The sequence below is a fragment of the Coregonus clupeaformis genome, chromosome 2 (genome assembly GCF_020615455.1).
Source record: "Coregonus clupeaformis isolate EN_2021a chromosome 2, ASM2061545v1, whole genome shotgun sequence".
Taxonomy (NCBI): domain Eukaryota; kingdom Metazoa; phylum Chordata; class Actinopteri; order Salmoniformes; family Salmonidae; genus Coregonus; species Coregonus clupeaformis.
This window is the reverse complement of record NC_059193.1, coordinates 39,155,423-39,167,415: the sequence shown is the minus strand read 5'-3', so window position 1 is coordinate 39,167,415 and position 11,993 is coordinate 39,155,423. Positions and strand designations below refer to the sequence as shown.

The 11,993-nt window shown below is 45.1% G+C and overlaps 1 protein-coding gene across 6 annotated transcripts in view; it reads left to right on the top strand.

The window, feature by feature from the left end:
- Positions 1-11,993, top strand: part of LOC121534990 (protocadherin-19) — an 82,247-nt gene that overhangs the window by 27,297 nt on the left and 42,957 nt on the right. The window lies entirely within an intron of this gene.

Below are 11,993 nucleotides of genomic sequence, written 5' to 3'. Positions count from 1 at the left end.
ATTTCTGTGACACGAGAGAGCATCCGTAGTGGTGCGGCACTGTTTGCAGGAACTGTGCGTGTGTGTGTTCGTTGGAATGGGATGGGAATGAGTGAATGGGAATTTGTGTGTGTAGGTGTAGACGTGTGTGCATGTGTGTGTGTGTATGTGTGTATGAGGCTCTTAGCACCTGCACACATGCCTTAGCTAGCGTCCACCTCCACCACCCCTCTGGTCACAGTGGCCAGCCCAAGCCCTTTGTGTAAACATGGTTTGTTTAAGTGAGTATTCGGGGCTAGAAGGATTAATAAACCCTGATGAAGTTCCACATGTATCCCAATCAGCCGCAACCTCTGGAGGCAGAGCGAAAGAGAGAGTGTAGTGTGTGTGTATGAGGACTGTTACTCCCTTAGCCAGTGTGTGTGTGTGACTCATCCTTCAGCCAGTGTCAGATTAAGGCATGTCAATAACGAGACCAACTCAATCTATCTCAGAGTGAGTGCATCCGCTCGCCGAGCCTCAGTCTGTAATGAGCTGCAGCAAATCTTAAAGGCGCTGCATGGTCAATCCGACATCTGCCACACATCATTTACTGCGATGTGGCCTCTGCAGAAGTCAGAGCAAGGATACTTTTTGCGCTTCGCGGAGCAGCGCAGAGCTGTTGTGAAGGAAGTTGTCAAGGAAGTGAGTTTGTGTTTATACAGAACCTCCCACGTCAACCAATCATGTCAATACGGAGTCCTCCTCTGCATTGTTAAAACATTTGAGACGCGCACAACGATGCGGTACGGACCTCAATTTGGCATCTGCATTTTCGGATCAAGCACAAATTGGCTTTTAATCCAACAAAAATGACTGGAAAGATACCTTGTCATTCTGACGAGGACGGGATAGAGAGTGAGAGAGATAGAGGGGGGGTGGAACCTGAAAAGACAACCCAACATGGCAGCCGCCTGCCTGATAGATATTTGCGGGGGGGAAATATAGCCCTCTGAGGTACCATATCATTACTTCACTTTGTCGTGTCAAGCGATCACAACAACGTTCACTGTACTGGATTGATAGCTCTCCCTACGCCCGATAGGACCCAGAGACGTCGAACGTTATGCCATTGGAAAGTGTTTCTCCAATAATTCAATAATGTACACATTCAATCTTTGGGTCATTTGCAATCTGTTGCACACAGCTTTACTGTGAATCATATTACTATACTGTACTTACCGTAAAACCTCAATTAATAGCCTCTGGCATTTATTTCCTTAAATCACTGAACACAACAGGTGCTTATTAGAGAGGCTTCTATTTGAGCCAGGCAACTATTTCCTTAATGCACGCAGCTTTTGCTCATTTGTTTAATTTTTTAATTCCAGCATTCACTTCCAGCATTTTAATCAATTTCTTCATTTAATTTACACACTCTCTCACATTTATTTTGTCTTATTATGCCTCTATCAAAAATAATGGAAGAAAGTTTTCCTTGGCAGAATAATTATTATCCTCTTTGACTGTGCATTTGTGGCAGTTCTTACTTCCACTCCTAGAGGGCAATCTGACGATTTATAGGGGTCTGTAATTCCGAAGTTGTTGGCTGTTTTCATGCTTGCCAGTTAGCTAGCAGTTCTCAGCTGTTAGCAGACAATGGCTAGCAGTTTCTTACTGGCGATAAAAACTGATGATTGAAATATATATTTTTTGTCATTACTGAATTATTTAATTTAACAAATCAAAGAATAAAATTAATATATAACTTATGGTAATTCATGGCAACCTAATAAACAATGAAATTAGTCCCAGTGTTTATTTGAAACAGGCATTTATTTGCTGAAATGTGTGCCGTTGCCCAGCTAATAAAAGGGACAGGAGGCTATTTTTATATATTTTTTTATAATTATATATGCCATTTGAGACTTGCCATTTAATTGAAGTTTTACGGTAGTATTCTGTATTAGTAATACTGTATCGTACAATAGGTATTTTTATATATACTGTATATTTGTATTAGAGTGTAAAGGAGCACAGTTTGAATGTCTTCTGACTGAGTGTTAATCATGAAAGCTCAGCCTACTTCCAGCGCCACTCTTAAGTATGTAGGATTATTAGACCTACGAATGTGGGAGAGATACTGCAAAGGGGCTCCTATTTGAGATTTGGGATTAGTGACAGGGAAGGAACGTTCACCAAAAGCGGTGGGAATTATATGTACATTAAATTACAGTGTACCCTTTCCCCTATTACATTGGTGAACAGATAAAAGCCACAATTGAGACGAAGCCCTCTGAAATCCTCACTATGTTAATTAACTTGGAAAGCTAAAATGGCTAGTAACCACACCGGTTTCACGCCTATCGCCGGAAAACGGAAAACGGAGGAAATCTGTGTGGATTAGACATTCTGATTAGACGTACCGACTTCCTTAGACTGATCATTCTGGAATTCCAGAGCCTGTTCAGGAAATGTCGATGCACCTGTCCAGGTCACATCCAAGCAGATTTTCCCAGTTTGGGATGAGGGTGTGAAAAGTTATTTATTTTCTTCTTCTTTTATCTCCTGACATCCAAATTAAGGAAAATCCCCTGGGACTGCCTCAGGGGAAGTTCCTGCTATTTGAGTTTGATTAGGTTTCGCAGGCTTAAGAGAAAAGTAAGCCGATTTATCCCTTTGAAAAAGCTAGTATGTGATAGCCAAGAGTTTTTCCCTCCCCTTTTTAGTATGTAAAACCCCAAATCTTAATCTCGACGCATTCCTTCAGGATTTCGCTCAAGACAGACGGGCAGATAGCTTTAAAAAACGCACACGCTGAGACACGAACACACACACATACCCACAAACACACACATTCACACACATATTGTCATGACACACACGACACACAGTTGTGAAATGTAACCACAGTTCCCCATACTCCCTTCTCTCTATGTCAATGGTGTGAATATACTGAGCGTGATGTTACACTGATAGCCTGCTACTCTCAGTGGATACATTGTCTCCGTCTCATTTGCATTTTAGCACAAAGGCAGATACACGGACAAAGCACAACACAGGTGCTATTCCGCTCCTCTCCGACTCTCTCTGACTGAGACTTATCAACAGGGGTGTGGTGGGCTAGAACAATGCTTCTCTCTAGTAAGACAACAACAACAAGACCAGGCTAAAACCAATGCTCTCAGCCCCGTCCTCCAGAATGCAGCAACAGACATCTCGACGGGGGCCTATTATTTAAAACATTTTAATCACACTGAAAAGGAGGGAAAGCAGCTTTGACGTTTGACGACCTCATGAATTATGAATGCTGTTGCTATTAATGTATGTATAATTAATCACATCTCCACTCACTCGCACACAAATGGAGCCGAAGGAGATGAAGCCTATAAGGGCCTGACTGGGATGTTATAGGCTTGGCTATTGGGGCTATTACACTGTTGCTGGATCAAAACTCAAGGGCATGAGAGCCTCCTCCTCTCTCTCTCTGTAACCACAGATGCCAAGGCAGGAAAAAAGTACTCAAAAAGTATCCACACCCCTTGTCTTTTATTTTCCTCAGTTTATTCAAACAAGCAGTTGGCGATTGTTTACGAACAGAATGGGAAATATTTGTTCCGTTTCACACGGGAAGGCAGAGAGAAAGAGACTGAAAGAGAGAAAGACTGGAATCAGGAACTAGGAGTATTGTGTTGACGTATCTGTTTCATTGTGTGTCCTCCCTCGGCGGACGGGTAGTATAGTAGGGTTCAAACAATGCCGATGACACCAACACATGTGGTCAAGGGCAGTCGTGTGATAGTGTTTGATTCACTCTGTCTGTTATTAATGTTTCTGTGATTGCGTCCCAAATGGGCTCCAGAAACAGAATGTGTAATCTCATCCACTAGTTCTGTGGATGTGGTGCTCTTTCACCCCTATTTACTGGTTGAGCCTCCTGGCTGGGAAAAGGGACATCTATAATCTAGCAGATGTAGAGTATCTATAGGACATTCTATAGGTGTGTGTGTGTGTGTGTGTGTGTGTGTGTGTGTGTGTGTGTGTAAATAGGAGGAGAGGAGAGTGGTGAAGGGGGGGATATTGTCAACCCTATACAGACTAGATGAGCATTTCCACCCTCTCCCGTTTGTAAATGCTGCATAAATCCCACTCCTAGCAGGTGCTGTGCTGATCTGGTGTGTTTTCTTGTCATGGGTAGTGCCACACAGCGCGAAGCCGAGCTGGTTACAGAAGTGGGTTATACAGTAGCAGTTGTGGCGGGGGCACCAGCACTGGCGTGCAAATCAGAGTTTGTCAGAGCAGCATGTTTTGGAAAAGGGAAGAGAGAAAGATGTGTGTGACAGAGAGAGTGTGAAAGGCTTATGGGTGAGTGTTTCTTTTCGCGATCGGAATGTGCGAGAGCGGGGTGTGGGGTGATAGGCTACATACACACACACACATACACACACACACATACAGGAGGAATACATACATCTGTAAACAGATGCTTCTTCAGACACTGACCTTTCCTTCTGCCCTCCAACATGGCTCATTATGGGTATTATTTCCTTCCCAGGACTCAAGGGACCGTATGAGTAAGCCCCGCTATAAGATGACTCAAGACTGCAGACCAAGAATGTGAAGGATCAAATCAGGCGTGAAAATTCAGTTTTAATTGTGGGACTTTGTGTTTTTTTCTGCGGTGATGATATTGTGGACTATTTTCATATTTATAGATGTAGTAGCGTACAGAAGGAATGGTGTAGCCAGAGGCTGTGTGGCTCACTTAATTGATACAGCCTCAGCTGAGTGTTTCTGCAGAACAACTTGACATGATTAGAGGCCTGCATCCAGGACAGGCATTGAGCGTTCCTCTTTCCAGACCTTATTTTTTCCAGTGCTTATTTTTCCAAACACGTTTTTATCTACCACCACTCACTCACTTCTTCCGTTCCAACTACATTTGTGCAAGGTTTTAGTCATTTGAATGAAGTGTTCCACTCATGTGAAATGATTTAAACGGCAAACTAATAGGCGTTTTATCTATGGCGCTGAAAACAAGGACACGGCACGATCATTTATAATTTCAGTTGAAAGCGTGCCGCTTCAATTAGTCAATTACTTTTTTTGCATCCCTCCTCTGTAAATGCAAGTTAAATTGTATTGGTTGATATATCGGGCCTTGGCGGAGATAAAAAAATAAATTGCGGCGGTGGCAGTGTGACAAGATTTTTTCCTCTTTTTTTATTATATTTTCCTGAGAACTCCAGAACTTGCCTGGTGCTTGCGTCTGCTCCCAACCCGTCCGCTCCTTCACACACACACACGCGCGTGCGCGCACACACGCACAAACTGGGTGCCCCCCTCCACTCCCATATACAATGAATACCAATTGTCACGCTGGGTAGGAAGGCAAATCAAATCTCATGGCAGAGACTAAGCAGGGAGATTGCTTTTCCTCTCTCTGCTGCGGCAGTAAGAGTGTCACCGAGGAGGATCCCACTAGTGCCCCTTTCATGGGAGGAAACGAGGGAGGAAGAGAGAAGGGGAAAGGGGAGGCCTTGGGGCGAGGAGAAAGAGAAGACTCACCTATCTCCCTCCTCCCTCGTACCCTCCCTCATTCCCCATTTTCATTCGACCCACCTTCTTTTTTCTCCCCCAAACGCTCTAACCCTCCTCTCCTCCTCTTCTCCAGATGAAACGGAACAATAATTACAGGGATAGAGTGACTCTGGCTGTCAAACTGGGGCCACTCAGATCACAACAACACATTGTCCAACTTGATTAAGTAGCCATTTGCGGTGGCCTCGCGATAGTTAAGAAAGCCTCTCCTTGTCCTCTATCAGCCTGAAACTCGATCTGAGAGCGAGAAATATCGACATGTCCTCCTCCGCTTTTTGAAAGTTGGTCAGATAGATAAAGGCGGGCAGGGGGCGGAGGGCATTTCTTTACAGGAAGCCAACCTGCTAATTTATCTGGCCGTATTCTCTCTCAGAACAGCCCTCTCCAGAGTGCCTCCTCATGAACGCACTAGGCAAGTTTGTGCCCTTTTCTGTTTTGTTTTTGCTCATTGCCATTGACTATGTGATAATAGAGAAGATGTGCTCGCTTTATCGCTGCTCTGATTTTACTGATGACTAGAGTCCCTTGGCGGAGCACAGGTCCATTGAAGCTATTCTACTGTAGGTCAAATCATTATAAGGACAGCAAACCTAGAAGAACATAAGGGGGGGGGGGGGGCATTAGGGTGTCTTTAAGGGGTTAGAATGGTATGACCTGTGGTGAACACGGAGCAGTACATTTTGGGAAATGCAGTCCTGATGACGTAGCCCCGTGTTGTCACGTCTACTCCTTCTTCTCCTCTCTGGCGCTCGTTGTCGCCAGTTCACTCACCATTATGCACACCTGCCACCATCGCTACACGCACCTGCACTTCATGAGACTCACCTGGACTCCATCACCTCCCTGAATACCTCCTCTATATCTGTCACTCCCTTTGGTTCTTTCCCCAGGAGTTATTGATTATGTTCCTGTGTTTCATGTCTGTACGCTACTCGTGTTTCTTGTTTTGTTCCATGTTTCATTTATTATTAAATTCACTCCCTGTACTTGCTTCCCCACTCCTTAGTGTACATGTTACAGAATAACGCCTCCCCAAAGGGAAGCATCAGGGAGTTTTTGTTTTTGTTGGTGAAGTCGGGTCTGGGTGCCGCTACCGGAGCAACCAGGGATGCCTCAGCCGGCTCGTCAGGCTCCCATGCCTCAGCCGGCTCGACAGGTTCCCATGCCTCAGCCGGCTCGTCAGGCTCCCATGCCTCAGCCGGCTCGTCAGGCTCCCATGCCTCAGCCGGCTCGACAGGTTCTCATGCCTCAGCCGGCTCGTCAGGCTCCCATGCCTCAGCCGGCTCGTCAGGCTCCCATGCCTCAGCCGGCTCGTCAGGCTCCCATGCCTCAGCCGGCTCGTCAGGCTTCCATGCCTCAACCGGCTTGTCAGGCTACCATGACTCAGCCGGCTCATCAGGCTCCCATGCCTCAGCCGGCTCGACAGGTTCCCATGCCTCAGCCGGTTCGACAGGTTCTCATGCCTCAGCCGGTTCGACAGGTTCCCATGCCTCAGCCGGTTCGACAGGTTCCCATGCCTCAGCCGGTTCGACAGGTTCCCATGCCTCAGCCGGTTCGACAGGTTCCCATACCTCAGCTGGCTCGACCTGTTCCCGCGCCTCAGCAGAAGCAACCAGCCCGCTCCTGGTCCTCGGGATCGTCCCTCTGGTCGGCTGCGTCGTCCTGCGGCTGGAGTCGTATGTCAGGAAGGGAAGTACTGTCACGTCTACTCCCACTCCTCCTCTCTGGCGCTCGTTGTCGCCAGTTCACTCACCATTATGCACACCTGCCACCATCGTTACGCGCACCTGCGCTTCATGAGACTCACCTGGACTCCATCACCTCCCTGATTACCTCCCCAATATCTGTCACTCCTTTTGGTTCTTTCCCCAGGAGTTATTGATTCTGCTCCTATGTTTCATGTCTGTACGCTACTGGTGTTTCTTGTTTTGTTTAATTTATGATTAAATTCACTCCCTGTACTTGCTTCCCAACTCCTTAGCGTACACGTTAGAAGTGTGTAGACTGCTAAACCCCTATAGAGCCTAAGCATCATCCTTCCCTCTACCGCCACTCTCGGGGGGGACTACACTCAATGCTGAGCTTACTATTCCAAACCAATTACAGGGCTCGAGCCAGAGTGAGATTCATCAGGAAATTTGTATTAAGTTTTCCCCTTGTTACTCCCGCCATATACTTTCATTAGCCTCTCACTGAATGCCCGGGCAAGATAGAGATCCAGGCCATAGAAATATAATGAATTATATTTCTCTGATCCAGGCATTATAATGAGTGCTCACTGGGACTAAAGTGGATCACAGGTGTCACGCTCAACCAAAAAAAAGATAATATACAGTTGAAGTCGGAAGTTTACATACACTTAGGTTGGAGTCATTAAAACTCGTTTTTCAACCACTCCACAAATGTCTTGTTAACAAACTATAGTTTTGGCAAGTCGGTTAGGACATCTACTTTGTGCATGACACAATTAATTATGTGCATGACACAGATTATTTCACTTATAATTCACTGTATCACAATACCAGTGGGTCAGAAGATTACATACACTAACTTGACTGTGCCTTTAAACAGCTTGGAAAATTCCAGGAAATAATGTAATGGCTTTAGAAGCTTCTGATAGGCTAATTTACATAATTTGAGTCAATTGGATGTGTACCTGTGGATGTATTTCAAGGCCTACCTTCAAACTCAGTGCCTCTTTGCTTGACATCATGGGAAAATCAAAAGAAATCAGCCAAGACCTCAGAAAAAAATGTGTAGACCTGCATAAGTCTGGTTCATCCTTAGGAGCAATTTCCAAACGCCTGAAGGTACCACGTTCATCTGTACAAACAATAGTATGCAAGTATAAACACCATGGGACCACGCAGCCGTCATACCGTTCAGGAAGGGGCCGCGTTCTGTCTCCTAGAGATGAACGTACTTTGGTGCGAAAAGTGCAAATCAATCCCAGAACAACAGCAAAGGACCTTGTGAAGATACTGGAGGAAACAGGTACAAAAGTATCTATATCCACATTAAAACGAGTCCTAAATCGACATAATCTGAAAGGCCGCTCAGCAAGGACGAAGCCACTGCTCCAAAACCGCCATAAAAAAGTCAGACTATGGTTTGCAACTGCACAAAGATCGTAATTTTGGGAGAAATGTCCTCTGGTCTGATGAAACAAAAATAGAACTGTTTGGCCATAATGACCATCGTTATGTTTGGAAGAAAAAGGGGGTATGCTTGCAAGCCGAAGAACACCATGCCAACCGTGAAGCACGGGGGTGGCAGCATCATGCTGTGGGGGTGCTTTGCTGCAGGAGGGACTGGTGCACTTCACAAAATAGATGGCATCATGAGGAAGGAATATTATGTAGATATATTGAAGCAACATCTCAAGACATCAGTCAGGAAGTTAAAGCTTGGTTGTAAATGGGTCTTCCAAATGGACATTGACCCCAAGCATACTTCCAAAGTTGTGGCAAAATGGCTTAAGGACAACAAAGTCAGAGTGGCCATCACAAAGCCCTGACCTCAATCCTATAGAACATTTGTGGGCAGAACTGAAAAAGCGTGTGCGAGCAAGGAGGCCTACAAACCTGACTCAGTTACACCAGCTCTGTCAGGAGGAATGGGCCAAAATTCACCCATTTATTGTGGGAAGCTTGTGAAGGCTACCCGAAACGTTTGACCCAAGTGAATCAATTTAAAGGCAATGCTACCAAATACTAATTGAGTGTATGTAAACTTCTGACCCACTGGGAATGTGATGAAATAAATAAAAGCTGAAATAAATCATTCATTTCAGCATTCTTAAAATAAAGTGGTGATCCTAACTGACCTATGACAGGTAATTGTTACTAGGATTAAATGTCTGGAATTGTGAAAAACTGAGTTTAAATGAATATGGCTAAGGTGTATGTAAACTTCCGACATCAACTGTATATTTACATGTCTACGTACATTGCATACATATCCAACCAAATATGACTATCAACAATAATTGCAAATGAGTTAAGAGTGTCTAATAAAATGTAAATTACAATAGCTTTTTACAAATGATCTCCTTGATAACAACGAGTTAAGGTTTAATTAGACGGAGGGGGAAAAAGCGGCCCGCCACTGCTAACCGCTAACCTTCAGTGCGTCCAGATTGCATCGTCATCTCACAAATTCCAATCAGGAGGCCGCCTGCCCCGCCGTCGTCGCTAATTACAATATTATCTTGTCGCGGATGTAATTAGCCAGTGTGGAGGTGAGAAGACAAACAATGGCCTTATTTGGTCGGTGAATGAGGTATTTTGGCAGGCCTAGTCTACTGGACAGAGACAGATATTTCAACCACTCTCTCTGATTTACATTGGTCTCATTGTGATATGTCAAAAAAATGTACATTTAACCATTGTAGCATAGCTAGTGTGTAGGTTTTTGGGGGGAACATGATATTTCAACAACAATTTCGTATGTGACTTACAGCGGTGGGGAAACGAGATACTGCATTTCAACAATAATTACTACTTCTGTAATCTACAGTACAGTACATTGCCAAAGCATGTGCGTTTCGGCTTGCGAGTTCCTCCGAGAACAATGTTAGCGCCGATGCCATTATGATTATTTTTTTATCACATTGTGTTTGTCGTTGGCAGGGCTACTAAAGAATAAAACAAACACAGACATGCATTTCCCTAGCATTAATAAGCTGCAAGCACACACCCCTGAGGGCCCCCCGTGTTGATGGTCAGCATAGCGAATATGTTGTTGCCTACTCTCACCGCCTGGGGGCAGCCCATCAGGAAGGCCTGGACCCATCAGGAAGTCCTGAATCCTGGACTTCCTGATGGGCCGCCTCCAGGCGGTGAGCGTAGGCAACAACACATCCGCTGTCCATCAACGCAGTGGCCCCTCAGGGGTGTGTGCTTAGACCCCTCCTGTACTCCCTGTTCACCCATGACTGCGTGTGTGCAAGACTCCAACACCATCATCAAGTTTGCTTGATGACACAACAGTGGTAGGACTGATCACCGACGAAGTTGAGGCAGCCTATAGGGAGGAGGTCAGAGACCTGGCAGTGTGGTGCCAGGACAACAACATCTCCCTCAATGTCAGCAAGACAAAGGAGCTGATCATGGACTACAAGAAACGGAGTGGCGAGCACGCCCCAATCCACATCCATGGGGCTGTAGTGGAGTAGGTCGAGAGCTTCAAGTTACTTGGTGTCCACATCACCAAGGAATTAACAACATGGTCCACACACACCCACACAGTTGTGAAGAGGGCACGACAGAGCCTCTTCTCCCTCAGGAGGCTGAAAAGATTTGGCATGGGCTCTCAGATCCTCAAAATGTTCTACAGCTACACCATTGAGAACCTTGACTGGCTGCATCACCGCTTGGTACAGCAACTGGAAGGCACCCGACCGCAAGGCGCTACAGAGGGTGGTGAGTACGGCCCAGTACATCGCTGGGCCCGAGTTCCTTGTCATCCAGGACTCTATACCAGGCAAGGAAGGCCCAATAAATTATCAAAGTCTCCAGCCACCCAAGCCATTGACTGTTCTCTCTGCTACTGCACAGCAAGCGGTACCAGTGCACCAATTCTGGAACCAACAGGACCCTGAACAGCTTCTACCCCAAAGCCATAAGAGAGCTAAACAAGACTGCTAAATAGCTAATCAAATGGCTACCCTCTGCTGCTACTGTCTATTATCTATACTGTTGCCCAGTCACTTTAAACCTGCCTTTAACTCTGCATTGTTGAAAAAGTACCCGTAAGTAAGCATTTCACTGTTTTAAAATGTTATTTTATTTGTTCCATTGTTTCAAAGACCACAGGGTGCTATTTGCAGTCACGGATGCTATTTGCCAGAGGTAAACACGACTCTGGAAGGCCGCTGTGATCCACATCAACCTGATCTCAGCGCAGAACTTATAATATTTTACCAAAATCCATGCCACTCCATTTAGTATGATATGTTACTTTACATTAGGTTACATTATATAGCCCTACCGATGTAATAAGTAGCCCTTTTACTTTTGACTGCTTTAGGTAGCCCGGTCACCCATTTAGTATGATATGCTACGTACGACTACTTTAGTATGAAATGCTGCGTTCGACTGCTTTAGTAGGTCAGGGGTTAAGGTTAGGAGTTATATCAAAGGATTAAGATTAGGGGAAAGGTTAGCTAACATGCTAAGTAGTTGCAAAGTAGCTAAAAAGTAGTAAGTTGTTGGAAAGTTGCTAATTAGCTACAATGCTAAAGTTGTCTGTGATGAGATTCAAACACACAACCTTTCGGTTGCTAGACGTTCGCGACCAACCACCCTCCTTTCATTTTTGCTCTAAGTAACCTACTGTGTTATGTAAACATACCAAATGTAACATATCATACTAAAGCAGTAAAATGTAATACTGTATATCATACTAAACGGGTCAAATAATGTAACTTAATG